The sequence below is a fragment of the Dipteris shenzhenensis genome, unplaced genomic scaffold, assembly GCF_047967505.1.
Source record: "Dipteris shenzhenensis isolate YYH24624 ecotype China unplaced genomic scaffold, Dip_SZ_1.0 scaf0090, whole genome shotgun sequence".
NCBI lineage: Eukaryota > Viridiplantae > Streptophyta > Polypodiopsida > Gleicheniales > Dipteridaceae > Dipteris > Dipteris shenzhenensis.
This window is the reverse complement of record NW_028239397.1, coordinates 119,304-129,431: the sequence shown is the minus strand read 5'-3', so window position 1 is coordinate 129,431 and position 10,128 is coordinate 119,304. Positions and strand designations below refer to the sequence as shown.

General features: G+C 40.0%; 1 pseudogene; it reads left to right on the top strand.

Annotated features, from left to right (window-relative positions):
- Window positions 1-3,777: 3,777 nt before the first annotated feature.
- Window positions 3,778-5,133, top strand: LOC147879113 (uncharacterized; annotated as a pseudogene).
- Window positions 5,134-10,128: the final 4,995 nt, after the last annotated feature.

Here is a 10,128-nt window from a genome sequence, read left to right as displayed (position 1 = left end):
CGCTTGATGTAACCATATTTATCCCTTCTAGGCACACTTAGTGTTGTCTTTTTGAAACCTTATTGAATGTGTGGATGTAGAAAGAGATCAAAAGGTTATAATTAGAGAGAAATTTTTAAAACTAGGGGGAGAGAGAGAGAGAGAGAGAGAGAGAGAGAGAGAGAGAGAGCACATTAGGTATTTAATTGTTTACTAAGGTAACACTAAGGTTGAAAAACAAGATGGAAAAAATTCTCACCATGGGCTATCAAGATAGAGAAGAGAGAGATAGAGGGGTTTTGGGTGATACCCAAAACAATATTTAAATATTGAAAGGAATATAGTTTATTAAACATATCTTACAAATATTTAGAGCAATCATAGTTTGGTTTGAGTTTTTAAAATAATTATTTTTCATTGAAGAAAAGAGAGATTATAAAAATGCATATAAGTCTTTTAGCATAGGAATGCATTTAACTTTCTAAATTTAATTTTTTATCCAATCTTCTTACATAAAGGAAAGAAATAATGTGAGAGAGAGAGAGAGAGAGAGAGAGAGAGAGAGAGAGAGAGATTTATCTTCTTACGTACAATCTCATAAGATATCTACACCACCTATGAATAATGGATTATTGCCTTCTTCCAAGAGGTTGGCTAAAAGTAAAGAACAAATGAGAGAGAGAGAGAGAGAGAGAGAGAGAGAGAGAGAGAGAGAGAGAGAGAGAGAGAGCTTTATCTTCTTACATTAAGTCTTGTGAGATATCTGCACCACCTATGTAAAGTGGATTATTGCCTTCCAAAGGTTGCCAAAGCCAATGTGTGTGTGAGAGAGAGAGAGAGAGAGAGAGAGAGAGAGAGAGAGAGAGAGAGAGAGAGAGGAGCACTAGAGGGGAGCGAGCTGCAACAGCTCGCTCCCCTCCCCTCCCCTTTTGCATCTACATGTAGAGTAGGAGACGAGGAGAGCCAGCAACAACTCACTTCCGTCCCCTTCGGCATTTGCACACACAGAAGTAGAAGGGGAGCACGAGACAGGGGGAGGGCGAGCAATAGCTCGCTTCCCTCCCCTTTTGCATCTACACATGTAGAGCATGAGACACGGGGAGAGCGAGCAAGAGAGAGGGAGCACTGGTTGTAGCTTGCTCCCCTCCCCTCCTCTTCTGCATCTGTGCATAGGGAGAGAGCAAGCGACACCTCACTCCCCTCCCCTTTTGCATCTGTGCAAGCACGACATAGGGGGAGAGTGAGCGAGCGAGAGAGAGTGTTGCCCACCTCCCCTCCCTTTGTTCATGGCGTAACCCCCTCCCCCTCACTTGTGCCACAGTTTTGCATTAACGTGCCCCTTCCGGTCTGCCTCCTCAGTGCTCACTCTTGGTATGCATGCACGTGTGTGGTTGTGAGAGTGTGTGTGCATGTATACGTGTGCACATGTGTGTGTGCACGTGTATGTATGTTTGTGTTTGGTGTGTGTATAAGCATGCATGTGAGTGTGTGTGTGTGAGGTTGTTGGTGTGGGTGTGCATGTGTGTGTGTAGTCTGTGTGCTTTTCACCCTTTTTTTTTTTGCGCGGGTGAGTGTGTTTTGTGGGTGTGATCATGGGTGGTTACTGCATTTCTGTGGGTGCATGGGCTCTAGGTGAGTTGAGTGTCTAGTGTTTCTACTTCCTTGCCAGGCCAAGGTTCTCCCGTCAATCCTCCAATCTATCCTTCCAGTCAAAGCATCAAAGTTGTTAGCCTATTGGTGCTCTTCCCACCCCCAAGCCGCTCTTTCGGTTGCAGACGTCCGAGCTTTTACCACTGGCGTTCAGCTCTTGGTGGTTGGAGATGAGCCTCTTCTACTTCAAGCCTTTCGATTCTTCCTTCGCATTGTGGAGCCTCATTTCCAGGGATTCTTTTGCCAGCTTCCAGACTGTCTGCTCCAGTCCCTACCCTATCGATTGGGTTCATGTTCTTGTTGTGTTCCAGTCTCCATGGTTTCTATGGATCCTAGAGGTGGGTTTGGTCTAATGGTTGGTTTGACTTGACACCTTCTCATTCCTCTCTTACTAAGGATTCCATAGCCTCTCCATCAACACCTCTCTTTGGTCTCCTTAGTTGGTTGTAGTTTTCTCACTCTCCCTTGCAGTTGTGTCTTCACTCTGAGCTTCACATAGTGGTCCGGTCTAGTGTCTTCATGTGTAGCCAGCTTGCTGATTATGAGCTTTGGTCTTCTTCATAGGCCAGCTTCTCTTCGACTACTAATGCTCCTCGACTATCGATGTGGGGTGCCTATCCTCCAGATGCTACTGCTTGGAGATCTCTCTTCTTCTTAGCTCCCAGGGCACTTTTTACTCTTTTTAGGAGAGGTTTTTTTCCTTGGATTTTTTTAGTTGTATAGGCCTTTGGGCCATGTTACTACAAGTTGTATTGGCCTTGGTAGTTTAGTTGCCACAGTTTCCTTGGTTTCTTCCAGCTTTTATAAGCCTTGTGCTTTAGTTGTAACAATTCTTGGCTTTGGTCGCTTCTGCAGTTATGCCTTGTTGTACTGCCCCAAAGATAGACTTATTCAAGCATCTTTGGGGGTTTTTTGTACTCAACAATACAGACCTGTGTTCCTTGTAAAAAAAGAGAGAGCTTTGTCTTCACTCTAAAGCCTAGTAAGGAAGATACACATAGACACACACAACCGGCTAAAATAAAGACATGAGAACATGTAAAGGGGACATATGTCGCTAACACTAGAAAAAATAGAACAAAAAATGAATAGTTTGTCTATGATCATGCCTTAGACCATGGCATACATGGCTAAAAGCATACATATACATGGATCTTAACTATATAAGAAGAATCAATGCTAAGACAGATAGATTAATAGGAATTTATAAGGGCTAAATTCAATGGTTCCCTTCAAATCTAAGGGTTTGCAAAAAGTTTTTCATCAAGTCATGGCACATAGCTTCATTGAAGATATATGCAACATATTGTATGTGAAGTTTACGTGTTAAAAGTGTGTTTCACACTTGTGAATTAGTTTGCTTGTGAAAATTAAGTTGCACAATTGAAGACCATAGGACCGTTCGGGACTTCACAAAGTAGGGCTTCAATTTTGAGTATATAGACCTTCTAGCCTAGTCCTCACAAAAATATTTTTTCCATCAAGTGGAAAAACAGACATGGTTGTAAATCTCCCAATTTATTTTAGCTAAATTAGATTTTTACACTAAAGTGTGTATATATTTGCCGATATGAGAGTGAAGCTTTCTAGCTTAGATTTTGAAATTTTAACCGATGGAAATTACACTAAAGACTAGTCTTTTCATGAACACCTAGTGCTACAGGGAAAAAGAAATTGAATTAAGGTCACACCGCGAGGCTCATTTTTAGGGCCTTCGGTGCCCTTGGGAGGCATTTTACCCTTAAGGGCACCCCAGAAAAAGCCTGTCGGTGAAATTCCTTTTAAAGGCATGATTGATTTTACCATCGAAAAAGTTTCGGGTGATCCTTCAAAATGAGCCCTCGTTCCAAATTTCTATCACAGAAAATTCATGGCGCTGTACATCAATCATGGCACGTCAACTAAAAGCTGAGTGCGCAAAAGGCACAAATGATCGTCGCTGCATCCACATCGTTGAAGTTGAACCAATGCACAGCAGGAAGAAGAAGGCTGAAGCCTTTTGAATACCTCTCACGACCGAGTCCTTTCTAATCAGTCTCTCTCTCTCCGTGTGGCAACTTGATAGCGGGTGCCACGTATTCAAGCAGCCCGATATCGATCATTTCCCCTCTCTGTGTGAGCATACGATCGATAGCAGGGGCAGAGTCCATGTCTGTGGTTTACCCTATTCGAGTTATTGATGTGGAGCAGACTACTGGCAGCTCTAATGGGAGCATCATCTTCCACAAGCCCACAAGCTGGGACTTTCACACCAAATCGCATACATGGAGTAAAGGTGTGCAGTCGTGGTCCAACACGATTGGCAAAATGTTATTGCCATCTCCATCGCCTGGCAACGAAGAACACATCAGCGAGAACTATGAGGATCTGTTTCAAAGGGAGGATTTCAGCACCCACCACTGCTATGGTCCTTTCATAGAGTTCTTGCTGTTGCTGAAGGCAGACGGTGTGAGGTACGTGTGGCTGGATGCTCTGTGCATAAACCAAGCAAGAGAGACGGGAGAGAAAAGCCAAGAGCTCCGCAATATGGGCATCTATTACGCCAAGAGCACTGGCTGCTATGTCTGCGCGCATGGGTTTGGCGAGGAGTATCAGACCTGCAACGGCTCATCAGAAGCGGAAACGAGACGACGCTGATGAAACTATGCATAGCGCAATTCGTGGGCAGCTCTGCAGAGGGGATGTCATGGGCTCCATCTCTGAAGCAGGGCTTTCATCTCACAGGCGGGCAGGTAGCTCTAGCCGGACACGAGGAGCACCGGCAGCTACCTTGGCGCGAGAGGCGTCGGCTGAAGCAATTGCATGAACTGCAGGAGGATGTAGAGTGTGGAAGCGAGAGGGCGGTGGCGGAGCAGGCCCATGTGATGAGGTACTTTGTAGGGCTCTTGAGGGTGGAGAGTGTGCAGGAGGATGGAACGCTTCTGCTGTCTGAGGTGAAGGTGCTATGCGACTGTCGCTTCGGTCGAGATGAACAGGATGGCAACGTTTTCCATCTCCGAGTTTTCGACGAGACCCGAGTAAATTTGTTATTTTTCTTAGTTTGCACTTTTTCTACATATGTTTATTTCTATCTAGTGATTTTTTCTATACAGGAATCCATTCAAAACTCCTCCTGCAATATGGTGCGAGCTACCTACACATTCAATGCCTACTTTTCTGCTGTTGCCTGCCTACTCCACAGAGTGGCCCTCGTTGGTGCAGTTTAACATCCTCACCCATCAGAGCATTGTGCGCCTTAACTGCTATAATCTTGAAACCCGCCTCACCCACTTCTGCGTGCATCTCCTACTGCTCGGACATATTGTCTTGCATGGCGACGTTGTACATGAGGTCATTATGGTTTGCATTGGAAGTCGCTGTCAACCTTTGCACAAGATCGGAGTTGCTTGGCTTATCCCAAGCCTCCAGGAAGTGTTCAAGTCTCTTCCAGATTCCAAGTGTAGTGTGGGTGGATTCCCCGATTACATGGAGAGATTTGTGTTGTCACAACCAGGGGATCAATAGTAAGTTCTCTTTCTACTCCAAACTTCAATGACTCATAGTAAGTATGTGTGAACCTCAAGACTAATAATAAGTGTTTATTGCTCTGGCGGCTTCCACTATAGTATGTCTATAGTTCTTTAGTTGCTTTATCACTAGTACTAGGAGGCGGTATAGGAACGAGATGAGTAGGAAAATTAGGGAATGTATGGATAAGCTGTATCAACATGCTCTTTCAAGGTACTCACTCATAAAGATATAGTGCATCCTCTAATCCATGACATTTGTATACAAATTGAAGACTCTTTCAAAGAAGTGAGGAAGAAGACTCACTCATAAAGATATAGTGCATCCTCTAATCCATGACATTTGTATACAAATTGAAGACTCTTTCAAAGAAGTGAGGAAGAAGATGCAAGCCCTGGAGCAAAAGATGAAATGCTACATGTACAAAGATCAAGATCCCAAGTTGGCTCATATGGAGGAGAATCGGATCAAACATGAAGAAATCCTTGTAGCCTTGTCACTACTCAAAAGTCAGATCTTAAACTTGTTGTAGACTGTGAAAGAAATCCTCATTAGATGTGAGGCAGAGGCACCTCCATTTTGAATAGGACATCCCTTTTGTAATTGGGGTTGTTGACACTACTTTGGGGCAGCTCTGTAATCTTTTTCTTTTCTTCCAATTCAATATAATCGTAGCTTTTCCAAACTAGTACTAGGAGGCACCCACATAGAATTATGTGAGCTGGCCCATTCATCTTTCCAACTTCCAAGGCCTCCATTCACACTAGGAGAAGGTCATGCTTAGTTGTATATAGACTTATGGCCGAGGTTTAAACAAAAAGATTCCAACCTCATAGGTTGCCCATTTTTGGGTGTTTTCTTTCATCCATGGAATGCTTCAATTCTTGACTTTCCCCTAGTAATGTGAATTGTATCCCCAATAGCCAACTTCATGGCTTATGTTTCCACCAAAACATCACGACAAAAAGCATGCATTGGCTATTGCCTAAGTAGTGTTAATGGGGCCTAAGGTACTATAATTCTGAAGGGTCTAGCCATGTGTACATATGTATATGCATACATTTGCTATAAATATTGCTTTCTTTGCCTGGGTCTTGAATTCTCAGTGCCTTTTATTTTGATGTAGCTTGCTAGGCCATGGCCATGGTTGAATGAGAGTGTTTGAATCCAATTTTTTCTTTTGGGTGACCCTCCCAAGTCATTTAAATATTGGCTTGCCAATGCTTGTGCATTATGGATCCTATTCCAAAGCTTGACTTTCGATCTCAAGATTCATTGATACATAGTTGATGTAAAGAGAAGCATATCCTTTTTTAGCATTGGCAAGCTCCAAAGAAATGAAAAATATAGGATTCATTCAAGGTCAAACTCAAATGCTTGCATGCAACAATTGGGGATGGCATATCTCATGATCCTAATTTATGTATACCTTCTTTTGTTTTTTTTCATTCCCTAAAAATATGGAAGACATGATAATTCTAAAAGTAGGGCATGAGGCATTCTATTCTATTGGTGAGATGTTGAGGGGATGTTACACTATGATTTGATCATATTGTAGGTTATGAGGTTGCTAATAAAATGGTTTATGGAAAGAATGCTTTAGTTGAAGTCACATTGAGGAACATCTTAGCTTATCCATATCTTGTAGTGGAAACCTATGAGGTTAGAAAAGAGTCCCTGCAACATACTATTTGAATCAAGGTGATATATTTTATTTACATGGGATATATAGGATTTAGGATAAGGGTAGCTTTCTTTTCATTCCTATTAAAGGTTCCTTAATTTGCTTCTCCTCTTGATGCCCCTATGAATTGAAAAAATTGAATCCTTTGGAAGGATGTCTAACCTCTATTTCTACTTTGGCTATCAACCTACTAAACGTAAGTAAAGTAGTTGTTTTGTTAAGGTGGAGGACTTACCAGCTTGATGAAGTAGCAGTTTAATTAAAGTTGGATGGTTCTTTCTAGAACACAGTATAACTATGTTGGTTTACACATTCCAACAAAGCTTAACCCAATTTAATTGAAGTTGGACTCATCCTAGAGAAGGATATGTTTAGATATACAAGGGCTCATTTTGCCTCAAAACACCTAATATATATCTCTCTAGTCCTACCGAGGCTCTTTTAAAAATAGACATAGGTAGGCATATACCAAGGTCACAAGAGGAAAGGAAAGTTGGGTCATTCAAAGGGCTTGATCTCTTTCGAAGGGACCACTTACAAAAGAGCTATCGAATTCTTTTCTCCTAAGAATCACTTCTATCTATACAAAAAGTAAATTTTAATTGTTCTTTGTTGGTATAAAGTTCCTTCTTCTTTTGACCAGACTAGGCTAGGCTAGAAAGTCTCGTATTCTTCTATTTCTATAACTTATACATCCAATAGGGCTACATAATGTTAGCATGAATGCAAGCATTTTGAGACCTTTAATAAAAAATTTGAGGTGAAAAATATTGTGGAAAACGTTGTACATTTGAAAATTTCTTTACTAAGATTGAAGATTGATACTTTTAAAAGTGTGTAAAGTATTTTAAAAAAAGCTAAGAACTCTTATTTTTTAAATCAATTATGTCTAGTGATTTTGATTTAATGTACATTTAGAAGCATAACTTGTTCTTTTATCCCAACCATTTCCATTAGACTTCTATAGTCTTTATGGGCAAAGTAGTCCTTCTTTTGGGACTATGATCATGGTTAACTTGCCTCCCCTAGAACCATGTACAGCTTAAAAAAGTTTTTTTGGTATTATTATTTAATTCCAATCATTGAATTAATCTTTTTTTCTTTATTGGGGAATAAATCCTTTTTTTGGACTACAACCATGGTTAACTTGATTCCTCTAGAACCCTCTATAGTTTAAATACAGTTTGGTGGGTGTTGGGGGTTTAGTACATGTAGGATTATTTGTACAATAACTATTTCAAACATTCATTATAGAAGAACAAATGTGATTCATTATAAAAGAACAAATGTGCACCACTATCAAGCTCGTGAATCTCCTATGGTTGGGTCTTCAACATGTGAGGATCAAATCATAGTTTATTGATCCTCTTGACTCTTTTATAAGTTCTTCTTATATGTCTAAAGCTAAGCACTTTTTTTGTGAGGAACTTGGAGATGCACATATATATATATATATTCATACATACAAACATACATATGTGTATGCATGTATTTATGTATATATATATAAAAGCAAAACATAAATCAAACCTCAATTATTATACCCAAGGCCCCCAATAATAATAAATATCAATCAAAGATTTCTCTCTTACCTTCCTTTGCAAGCCTTGCTTACAAAACACACACACAAGGATCAACAAAATAAACATTTGAAAGAAGCAAAGATCATGGAGGAAGACATCAAATGGTACCTTTCCTCATCCTACAAAACTTGCAAATAAATAACCCACACATCCAATGTTGAAAACTGAGTGTTTTTGGCTTGAGTTTTTGCTAGGCATGGGTATAGATCTTGATCATATGTGTGTTTGCATGGTCCTCATAACAAGAAATTTCTCCATGTTTTAAGAGAGCATAATTTTCCAAAACTTGTATGTGTATTGTGTAACGGTTTCATGTTTCCTAGAGTGAAGGGTATCCCACCCATATCTAGCTAATTCTTTATATTGAGAAAGAGGAAAATATTTCTTTATCACTCTTTGGAATTTCATCCAAGCCTTTGGTTTCTTATGTCTATTGCGGGTCATGTTTCACCAAAGAGAAGCACATTTGGTCATTCAATTTGCTATGCACGTGATCATATCTTGTTCATGGAGGTTTTCTCCTTGAAAGTAGTCATCCAAAGAGAATAACTATGATTGTAGCATATCAAGATCCTTTTTTTAATTGTACTTCGTAAAAGTAAATGCTCATCAAGAGCTTTTGCTTTATTTCTTCTTGGCTTGAGCATCTAGGGTGTGTCTAAGCACCTTGATATGTCATTTATCCTCTACATTGTCTTCAAAATTACATTTGTAAGAGCTCTATCGTAACTTCTCAAGTTGTTGTTGAAGTGGCATTTGGCTAAGTGTGGGTATACTCACAACTTTATTAGTATTCATGGTGGAGTTACAAAGACACAAAGAGACTCAATATCACCCAATATCCATCACTAGATTAGATGGAGTGAAAGTATAATGAGGTTGCTTATGCACCTCCTAGGATGACATCATTGCTCATCTCACAAAATGATGAGATCCAAGGTAGAGATATTTCACACAAAGAGAGTAAGAAACTTAGAAAACACCCTTTCAACTCATATGTCATTGAAACATATGAGATGAAACCTAAATATTCATGCAATTGGAGATCCAAGGGGGGAGATCTTACTCCTCAAGGGAACAATGTCATTCTTGCACAAGAAAGTCAAGGGTATAGAACAAGTAAGAAGTTGTGGAAAACACCAACATCGCATATCCTACACCAGAAAAATTCAAAGAAGAAGTGCTCAACACAATTAGAGGTACTCTATGCATGGCTCAGTGGTGGTTGAACAAACATCAACATGGCTCAAAGGAACAGGCACATAATTTAAAGGTAAATCCCCACGTGGTCTTTGGATTTGGCTCAGAGACTATATGGAAAATAAAAATCCCCATTAGGTAAAAACTACCCTTAAAGAAATAAATCAAATATGCATCAAATTGACATGCATAAGTTAGGTCTTACCATCATGCAAATTGTAGCATGGGCATTTCAATCTATTTGTGTCAATCTTCTTTCATGAAGATGGATGTCATAGTTTTATCATATGACATTTCCTGTCCAACCTTGAATACTGTGGTTGTCTCTTTGAACTTGTCAACATTGGCAAGACTATTTAGAAGCACTTCTTACTTTTCATGATCCTTAGGAGTGTATTTGAGAGTAGCAACTTTTTGAAAGTTGACATTTAGTGTATCTAAGTACTCTTTTAGTGTGAGTGCATCCTCAATAGTGATATTACAAACTTGCATTTTTAGAAAGAGATTTGAATTGTTAATGTTACC